The sequence below is a fragment of the Heptranchias perlo genome, unplaced genomic scaffold (assembly GCF_035084215.1).
Source record: "Heptranchias perlo isolate sHepPer1 unplaced genomic scaffold, sHepPer1.hap1 HAP1_SCAFFOLD_47, whole genome shotgun sequence".
NCBI classification, from domain to species: domain Eukaryota; kingdom Metazoa; phylum Chordata; class Chondrichthyes; order Hexanchiformes; family Hexanchidae; genus Heptranchias; species Heptranchias perlo.
Genome location: NW_027139484.1, coordinates 1,482,583 through 1,491,134, shown reverse-complemented (window position 1 = coordinate 1,491,134; position 8,552 = coordinate 1,482,583). Strand labels below are relative to the sequence as shown.

Here is an 8,552-nt window from a genome sequence, read left to right as displayed (position 1 = left end):
ATGTCGTCTACGTGGACTTTAGCAAGGCTTTTGAAAAGTTCCCTCATGGCAGATTGGTCAAAAAAGTGAAGGCCCATGGGATTCAAGGGAATTCGGCTTGTTGGATCCAAAATTGGCTCAGTGGCAGGAAGTTAATGGTCGACGGATGTTTTTGCGGCTGGAAGGCTGTTTCCAGTGGGGTGCCGCAGGGTTGGGTACTTGGTCCTTTGATTTTTGTGATATACATTAACAATTTGGACTTAAACGTCGGAGGCATGATAAAGACATTTGCAGGTGACACAAAAATAGGCCGTGTGGTTGATAGCGAGGTGGAAAGCTGTAGACTGTGGGGGTTCGGGCAATTTTCTGATAACAAAGCACTCAATCTATCTCTGAACGAATTTTGAACGAATACGTGTGTTTGACCCGGCACAGGCACGATGGGCCGAATGATCTCCTCTTGTGGACTAACATAATACGATGATACCAAGTGTTGTCAGATGGAATAGCAACACATTCCAAATAAGAGCAGAGAGAGGAAACTAGACTCACAGCATAACAGCACGTTGAGATATTGTATTTGGGAAGGATAAGGAGGGATAGTTTTTCATGGTGGTAGTCACATAGGGTATCATTTGTGACTTTGATAAGGACCATTTCATGCTGCGACAGTCTCTGGTACTGTGTGTGAGTGTGGGATTCATTCTGTATCTGTCAGTCTCTGGTACTGTGTGTGAGTGTGGGATTGATTCTGTATCTGTCAGTCTCTGGTACTGTGCGTGAGTGTGGGATTCATTCTGTATCTATCAGTCTCTGGTACTGTGTGTGAGTGTGGGATTCATTCTGTATCTGTCAGTCTCTGGTACTGTGTGTGAGTGTGGGATTGATTCTGTATCTGTCAGTCTCTGGTACTGTGTGTGAGTGTGGGATTCATTCTGTATCTGTCAGTCTCTGGTACTGTGTGTGAGTGTGGGATTCATTCTGTATCTGTCAGTCTCTGGTACTGTGTGTGAGTGTAGGATTCATTCTGTATCTGTCAGTCTCTGGTACTGTGTATGAGTGTGGGATTCATTCTGTATCTGTCAGTCTCTGGTACTGTGTGTGAGTGTGGGATTCATTCTGTATCTGTCAGTTTCTGGTACTGTGTGTGAGTGTGGGATTCATTCTGTATCTGTCAGTCTCTGGTACTGTGTGTGAGTGGGGGATTCATTCTGTATCTGTCACTCTCTGATACTGTGTGTGAGTTTGGAATTGATTCTGTATCTTGTCAGCAGTGTGTGTGAGAGTTTGTGATTCATTCTTTATATTCAGTCTCTCATACTGTGTGTTAGTGTGGGATTCTTTCGGTATCTGTCAGTCTCTGGTACTCCATGAGAGTGTGGGATTTACTCTGTGTCTGTCAGTCTCTAGTACTGTATATGAGTTTGGGATTCCTTCTGCATCTGTGAGAGTTGGATTCATTCTGTGTCTGTGTGTCTCTGCTACTGTCTCTGAATGTGAGATTCATTCTGTATCTGTACGTAATTATTCTCTCAGATTATATTATGGCGTTCAATATTGTAGCTTTAATATCTCAATGTTTAAATAAATTTACTCCTTGTTTAATTGGTAAATATGGACACACTTTAGGATTTGATGCTGGAGGTTTTAATCAGATAATTTGTGTGCTTTTTGGAGTACTATTAAATCTGTATCTCTGTGAGTACTGTTGTGGATGATAATGTATCTTTCAAACTGATAATTTGACATTTTTGAATTAGTATGTAATGTGTAGATCAGTCTGTAGAAATTGAATTGATACCATATCTTTCAGTCTAATATTTTATGAGATTTTTGGACTGGTATGTAATGTGTATCTCAGTCTGCACTACTAGAATTGATACTCTATTTAAATCTCATTCTACGAGTGCATCTGAACAGGTTTCCAATTTGTTTCTCAGGTTTACTATCTTTCAGTATTTCTCAATCTGATACTCTACCTGAGTTTAGGACTTGTATGCAATTTGTATCATATAATACACTTTTCGAATGGATATTGCATGTATTAAAGTCATGTGTGTGAGAGTTCTGGGCTAATATTCAATTTGAATCTCGGGGTACATTATTGGGATTCATTCTGTAACTTTGAATCGGGTACCATGTGTGATTCCTATCTGGTATTTAATTCGTAGCTAATGTTGCTCTATTGTCAGATTTACACAGTGCCTTTCACTCTGAGAGTGTGATTTTAGTCCAGGATTTTTGTATCTCCCTGTCAGCGGGACTGAGTTAGGGGAAAATGGAACAGTGTCTGCCTCACCTACTCTACTTGACTGTTGGGTTGAAAATGTGTCTCCGGAAATTGTGATCAGTGTGGGACGGACCACTTCTGCTGTCTGTGACTGTGGAACTGATGACCTGTCTGTGTCTCTGTGCTCTGTGAGTGATAATATACTTACTGTGTGTGAGAAGGAGCTGGCTGCACTGTTCCTTCTGCCACGGGTGGAGGAAGCATCACATTTATTCTGGATCGTTCAAGGGTTTTACGGTAGAAAGAAAATTATCTCTTGTTACTCAGGAACATGTGAGGTAGAAAATACAGAAGTGATCAGTTTAATATCTCTGTTAATGATCATTTTGAATATCCACAAATGAAATCCAGTGATACAAACAGTGTCAGTGTCTGACTCCACTGCAGTACTGCAGCACTCAGCTTCTGCACACCAGGTGTTTTGGGCTGTTTTACAACACTTTAATGACATCCAGACACGGCCCAACCCCTGCACTGATCCATGAATGGGACTACCCGATGGGAAACAGGTCAGGTTTCTCATCCCCTCTCCCATGGGACTAACCGTTCAACCGAAACCAAACAGCCGCTGTTTAAAATGTGTCCTTCACACTTCTCACCTGATGCCTGCAATAGATGCTCTTTGTATAACTCCCCACATCCTTACTGTCCGGCTCTGTTTCCACTCTTCACTGTCCAATAACAATAAACAGGGTGAGGCTGGAACTAAACCAGGACCATTCACTCCTGGTTTGGGGAGAGAAAACAGCAATGGTTTTAATAGCAGGTTCTTCCCATTCTCTCTCCCTTCCCCTGGACACACCCTGTACACACACAGCCCGAGAATGACCTCTCCCTTCCCCCCTCTCAGTCCATGTTCCGGGACCAGTTCCTGATCCACTCCGCCTCTTACAAACAGCCTCCCGGACTCCCCCTGAACTTCCCCCCGGACTCAATGCCGATCTCTGAGCCCATCTGCGGACACGGTCCCGAAGCGATGATCTGCTGTAACGAGGCTGCTCTTTGCTCCCTTCCCCCGGGGGCCGTGATCTCTCCATTCCCGGCTGTTTTAAACCATCTTCTTCCGCTCACTGAGGGAATGGCGCCCAAAATTCCCAATCCAAAAATCGATGGAAACCTTCCCCAATTGGAATTTTTCCGAGTCTGAGCAAAGGAAGTGGGTCTGGGGGAAAGGTCAGAGGGAATGGGGTCCACAGGAAGTGCAGGAACAGGCACCAGAATGGGAAACAGATGGGATTCCACCAGTGCCTAACGCTGGAATACAGACTGATTTTACAATCTCCAAGTATTAAACTAGATGTTTCCATCCCTGCTGTTTCTCTCGGGGTCTTTTGATGGTAAAGAGCCTTTCAGAGATAAAGTGAGCGGCTGTGAAATCAGCCAATGGATTCTCTTCATTAATGGCCCCTATAATGTGTGACTGAGAGAGGATTTCTCAAACCAATCCTGGAGAAACATGGGAGGAAAGTGGGAGTCGCTGTATTTGCTGGGACCGTGTAGGGTTAATATCAGGCAGCAACAGTCGCAGATTAATGTAACCGGAGTGAAACTGTAGATCACTGAGAGTAATATCGAACAGCCCTGAGCTCCCAAACTGCAGATAGTACAACAGGCATTAGAGGGTTAAATGTGACCCAATATTTCTGTCCCTCTCTGTACTATCCCTGAGTGTGGGATTAATAGTGTTTCTGACCCTTGTACAATATCAGTGAGAGATGAGATTGCATCTTTTGTCTCTCCAACGCGATCTTTCTGGATAAAACGGCACTTTCCCGGTCAGTCTGGAACTAATACTGTTAACGTCTGTCTGTCACTGTGTCTCACCTCTCTCTCTGTCTCTCTCACCGGGTCTACCTCCCTCTCTCTCTCTGGTGCTGTATATGAAGGTGGATACTGCTATTGAGCGTGATTTGGACACAGATAGGGAGTGTAAGACTGATACTGTCTCTCTCTATATATTGCTGGACATGAAAGTGGGACACTGTCTGATACAAAATAGAGAGAATGAGATGTCCGGGCCGGGCCTCACTGTAACTGGGGATGTGTTCGGCTCCAGTCCCAGTTCATGGTCATAATCTTTTCACAGATTCAGGGCGAGAGTCTCTGTGAGACGGTAAAACTGGCGGAGAAACTCCGCGTCATAACTCAAACCCCAACACATGAGATTCTCCAAATAAGCTGGAATAAGGTGTTTGTAAAACGCTGAACCCGTCTGGGAGGGGATGTGTGGGGAGATAGAACAGGGAAACAGACTGAAATGGAGGAGCCGAGTTGACTTGTTATTGAATGGACTGTATTTAGGCAGGAATATGAACGATTTCTCATTGTAACGGGGCTTATTTGAAAGCTTCGGGTTTTGGGAATCCTTGAATATGAAGCCCGGGTCTGTCAGGGTTTGTGCGGAGCGCTGAGGTTCGGTTGTATTATCGATAAACGGTTTGAAACTGTCGGATGGAGAGAACTGGAGGTGGAGCTGGAAGATCAGAGGCCGCTCTCCGCTCTGTCACTCTGACTGTCTCCTCCCCTCCCGATTTATCTGTTTAATCCCCCATATGGAACCAAAGCGGGTCGGTGGACTCGAAACACGGTTTACTCGTTAACAGGACGAGAGGTGAGTAATGTTCCTGATCTCCTGGGCACCAGGCAATTCACTGTTATTTGTTTCTGTACAGAGTTACATCTCAGTGATTCCCCAGTGAGTTTGATGCGTTATGTAAATAATCCAACAAAATAGAACAGAAACGGAGCGAACCGCTGAATTCCACAGATGTAGAAAGGTTATTCGAGCAGTTCTGGTGATTCTTTATGAGCCCAGCATGGCAAGGAGTTTAAATAAATACAAGAAATCTGGTGATGTGTGGGCTGGGGTCCATAAGTCACCGTTTAAAGTACCGGACTGTGGTCACTGCCCCGACTCCAGTCCCATTAATACCTCATCTCGTCCACAACGATGCAAAAGCAGCTCAAAGCCACACTGATAGCATGATATCAGCGTCTCCCTTCAGACAGTAACCAGCCCTTTCACAGATACAGAGGGTGGCTCTGAAAAGAGCCTTTACATCGAGTTACATTGAAACTACAGCACAGAAACAGGCCATTCGGCCCAACTGGTCTATGCTGGCGTTTATGCTGCTCATGAGCCTCCTCCTTCCTTACTTCATCGAACCCTATCGGCATATCCTTCTATTCCTTTCTCCCTCATGTGCTGATCTATCTTCCCCTTAAATGCCCCCTATGTTATTTGCCTCAGCTACTCCTCGTAGTTGCAAGTTCCACATTCTAACCACTCTCTGGGTAAAGCAATTTCTCCTGAATTCCCTATTTGATTTATTAGCGACTATTTTATATTTATTACCTGAAGTTTTGGACTCCCCACAAGTGGAAACATTTTCTCGACATCTATCCTAACAAACCCTGTCATTATCTTAAAAACCTCGATCAGATCAACCCTCAGCCTTCTCTTTTCCAGTGAAACGAGACCCAGTCTGTTCAGTCTTTCCTGATAAGAATACCCTCTCATTTCTGGTATCATCCTTGTGAATCTTGTCTGCACCTTCTCCAATGCACCTATGTCTATCATATGGAGACGAGACCTGTTCGCAGTATTCCAAGTCTGGTCTAAACAAGGTTCTATACAAGTTTAACATAACTTCTTTGCTTTTCAACTCTATCCCTCTAGAAATGAATCCTAGTGTTTGATTTGTCTTTTTATGACCTGATTAACCTGGGTCGCTACTTTTAGTAATTTGTGTACCTATGCCACTGGATCCCTTTGCTCCTCTGTCCCGTTTAGACTCTTATTATCCAAGCAGTGTGTGACCTCCTGATTCTTCATTCTGCAAGTTTATTAATGCCGTCTGGCGTTTTGATGCATTCTTCGTTTGTATTAACTAAATCCACCAAGTTGGTGTCGTCCACAAATTTTGGAATTGTACTTCCGATTCCCGAATCCAAATCGTTAATGTAAATTGTGAAGAACAGTGGTCCCAGCAACTGGAACTCCACTTCCCACCTTTTGCCAGTCTGAGTAGCGACCCTTAACCTCTATTCTCGGCTTTCAGTTTTGAAGCCAACTTACTATCCATTCTGCCACCTGACCCTGACTCCACGTGCTCTGAACTTAGCCATGAGTCTGCAATGTGGTACATTATAGAAGGCCTTCGGAAAATCCAAATATATCACATCTACTGCATTAAACTTGTCTACACTTTCTGTTCCTTCTTCAAAGATTTCAATAAGGTTGGTCCTGTCCTTTGGGTTATCAGATTAAGCCTTGGCCGGTTTACTTGCTCTTGGAGCTCACAATGCTGGTTTTCTTCGGCAGCAGCACGGCCTGGATATCAGACAACACCCTGAGCGATGGTCACCCGTCCCAGCAGCTTGTTGAGCTCCTCGTCGTTGCAGATGGCCAGCTGCAGGTGTCTGGGGATGAGGCGGGTCTTCTTGTTTGTCCCGGGCCGCGTGGCCGGCCAGCTCGAGGATTTCAGCCGTCAGATACTCGATGCATAGCAGCCAGATAGACCGGGGCTCCGGCACCCACACATTCAGCATAGTTCCCCTTCCGCAGGAGCCTTTCAACACGGGTAACAGGGAACTGCAGTCCGGCCCGGGATGAGCGAGACTTGGCCTTGGACCGAGCTTTCCCGCCGGTTTTTCCTCTTCCAGACATTTCCACAATCTCACAAACACTTTCACAAAGAATGAAGAAATCCTCCCGCACTCGCCCTTCTGATACCTTCTGGAGGAGTACAGTGGGGACACTTGTGATGGGTCTCTCTCAGAGTGTTTACACAGCCCGCTCACCCTCACTGATATTCTATCTTTGAACTGCTGTAATATTGTCCTTTAGTAATATTGCTGCTCCTCCTCCTTTCCCTATTTCCCTGTCCTTTCTAAACATCTTATAGACTTGAATATTAAGCTGCCATTCCTGCCCAGTTGGTATTCAGGTCTCTGTAATGATTTAATGTAATTATTTAACTTTACTCAAAGGCTGATGTGAGCTGTGGTAAAATGTATTTCCAGCTGGTCAAGTATTGCAGGTATCGACTGTCTCTTCAGTCCGATATCAGGTGAAGAATTACTGGCTGGTGTGGAATTTCCATTGATTGGGGGTTGGCGAAATCGACTGGGCGGAAACAGGAACTGCAACAGAGCGAGAAAGGATCCGTCAGAAACCAGTGAAAATGAAGAACAAAATCCAACAGCCTGCAGTGTCTGTTCAGGGTCTGATGTTTGGGAACTATTTTATTGTTGGTTATTTTCAGCGATGGTGGTATAGTGGTCAGCATAGCTGCCTTCCAAGCAGTTGACCCGGGTTCGATTCCCGGCTATCGCATTTAAGTGTTCTTATTAGTTTATTTCCATCAGAAACTGTTAAGTTTGCAATCGAATTTGATGCAGTTCAGTTGGATCTTGTTTCCAAAACATAATCGGGTGTAATTATGGTAAAATGTTTTCAACCTTCATTTCTTTTCCCTACAGAAGGAAAAGAGGAAAAACATGCTGGAAATACTGAGTTACCAAGGGTCTAATGAGAGTGAGGAAGGGAAATGATGTGTTAGCCTTTATTGTAAGGGTGTTGGAATATAAGAGTAAGGAGGTCTTGCTGCAATTGTAGTATGAGGAAATATTGCGTAAAATTGGCCAATATTCGGTGGAGTTTAGAAGAATGAGAGGTGATCGCATTGAAATGTATAAAATTCTTAGACGACTTGACAGGGTAGATGCTGAGAGTCTGATTCCCCTGGCTGGAGAGTCAAGAACTGGAGCTCATCGTCTCAAGATAAGGAATCGGCCATTTAGGACCGACATGAGGAAACATTTCTTCACTCAAGGGATTGTGAATCTTTGGAATTCTCTACACCCCAGAGGGCTGTGGATGATCAGTCGTTGAGTTATATTGAAAGGTAAGATCGATATATTTTTGGACTCTTGGGGAATCAAGGGATATGCGGATGGGGCAGGAAAGTGGACTTGAGATCGAAGATCAGCCATCATCTTATTGAATGGCGGAGCAGGCTCGATGGGCCATATGGCCTATTCTGCTGCTATTTCTTATGTTCTTATGTAAAGAGCTTTATTTCCAAGTGTGCTGACGACAATAATTTAGGTAGCACAGTAAACGTTGTAGATGGAAGCAGAAATTTGCAAAGGGACATTGATAGATTAAGTGAATGGGTGAAACTGTGGCAGATGGAGTTCAACGTGGGGAAGTGTGAGGTTATCCCTTTGGACCATAAAACGATAGATCAGTGTATTTCCTAAATGGCAAGAAGCAAGG

At 44.4% G+C, this 8,552-nt stretch overlaps 1 non-coding gene across 1 annotated transcript; it reads left to right on the top strand.

Annotated features, from left to right (window-relative positions):
• Positions 1 to 7,535: 7,535 nt before the first annotated feature.
• Positions 7,536 to 7,607, top strand: trnag-ucc (transfer RNA glycine (anticodon UCC)). Its single transcript has one exon. It is a non-coding gene; the product is annotated as a tRNA-Gly (tRNA).
• Positions 7,608 to 8,552: the final 945 nt, after the last annotated feature.